The following is a 1,594-nucleotide window of genomic DNA, read 5'->3' on the forward strand; positions in this document are numbered from 1 at the left end:
GGTTGGGCAGCTTTGCTGTGAGGAGTCTCCCCAAAACCCAGTGGCTTCAAGCATCCACCATCTGCGCCAATGTCTGCAGGGGCCCGGTGACAGGCCCGGGGCCCCCTTCCCTCCAGGGGTCGCCCCCCCTCCTGGGGTCGCCCCCTTCCCTCCAGGGATCGCCGTGACCCTGGCTGAGCTCACCCGCGGGCTCCGGACGCGGGCGCCCTCGATGGTCACGGGATTGACGGGTCAGGTAGCCCCCAGCAGGGGCCAACAGGCAGCGGTGGGGGAGAAGTAGGTGGCGGGGAGCCGGGGAGGCGGGGCCGCTTCCGGAGCTGCCGCTGACACCGCAGGGTCCCCGGGAGAACGCGGGCGTCGGGGTGCGAAGGGCGAGGGAGTGACCGGGGCTCTGTGGCCCCCCGGAGTTCATAGTTTGTGCATTGGGAGCCCCTGGGGTTTGAGGGTGAAACAGGGTCCCCCGTGCTTCAGACGCTCTGGCTGGGCCAACCTCCCCGAAATTGGGCGACGTCTGGGGAGTCCTTGGGGTTTTTCCTGTGGAGGGGGAGCAATGTCTGCGCAGAGGCCTCCGCTGCCCCCCAGCGGGCAGGGGCGGACGGGGCGGGCCCAGGCTGCAAGTGTCCTCAGGGAGCCGGGGTCAGTGCGATCGAAACGGGGTCCCCGACGGTGCTGCAGGCTGAGGCGGGTCGCGGAGCCCGAGAGCCGCGACCGCTGGTTTCCGAGGCCTGGGAGGGGCGGGCCGAGGGTGGCGGCTCTGGCTGTGGGCGGCGTCTCCTCTGCTCCTCCGTGCGGGCTTCAGCCCGCAACCAGGCAGAGGCTGACCCAGGAGGGCGGTGCAGGGGTGTGGCGGCGGGGCGCCGTGAGCACCCCAGCTGCCTGGTCACCCGCGGCCTCTTCCCCTAGACCTGTCTTCCGCCGAGGCGGCGCCCGCCCTGGAGTGGAGCGCGGTGGAGGACGACGGGGGCGCGTCCGGGTCCGAGGACTCCCAGGTAAGGGCCGGCTTCCCCTCCGCAGATGCCCCGCCCTTCCTGGGGCCCCACCCTCCGCCGCGTGCGGGGGGGGCTCTGGTCACTCCCGTGGCTGATGCAGCGGAAGCCTCCGTCCCCACAGTCCTCACTCGCGAGGCCACGCACAGTAGCCCCTGATCTCTGCACCCTCGTCGTCCATCACCACCCACCCAGCCTCCGCGCGCCCCTGCCCCAACCTCCGCTTCCCGTCCACTCGTCCCCTCACCCCTGCACCCCCTGTTGACCACAGTCAGGAACCGCCAAACATGCTCTCAGTGAAAGACCGGGGGTCACAAGCCCTCGACGGGAGGCGGGACCGGGCCTGTGGCAAAGGCCGCGCGTCCACCTCTGGCCCGGGGCGTGGCTGTTGGTCCAGTGCCGGCCCGCAGTGTCCTGCCGGCCTGCCGTGATGGGTTTGGGGGCGCTGAAAGGCAGGCCCTGGCTCCAGGGTGCACAGGCTTGTTCTGTGACTTGCGCGGAGGCCCGAGTAGCAGGACGGGGATGTGTGGGCGCAGTGGGCTGGAGAAGGGGAGGGAGGAGAGGTGGGGCTGCAGGGGGTGCGGCTGGGGGCCGCGGGGATTGCGGGG

General features: G+C 71.5%; 1 long non-coding RNA gene across 1 annotated transcript in view; it reads left to right on the forward strand.

Moving 5' to 3' along the window:
• Positions 1-901: 901 nt before the first annotated feature.
• The window catches only part of LOC105854614, a 4,257-nt gene continuing 3,564 nt past the window's right edge, over positions 902-1,594 (forward strand). Inside the window, exon 1 of the long non-coding RNA XR_001146220.1 lies at positions 902-989. This is a non-coding gene — a long non-coding RNA (uncharacterized LOC105854614). The remainder of the gene's footprint in view (positions 990-1,594) is intronic.

This window comes from Condylura cristata, unplaced genomic scaffold, assembly GCF_000260355.1.
Source record: "Condylura cristata isolate star-nosed mole 26May11 unplaced genomic scaffold, ConCri1.0 scaffold00066, whole genome shotgun sequence".
Classification (NCBI taxonomy): domain Eukaryota; kingdom Metazoa; phylum Chordata; class Mammalia; order Eulipotyphla; family Talpidae; genus Condylura; species Condylura cristata.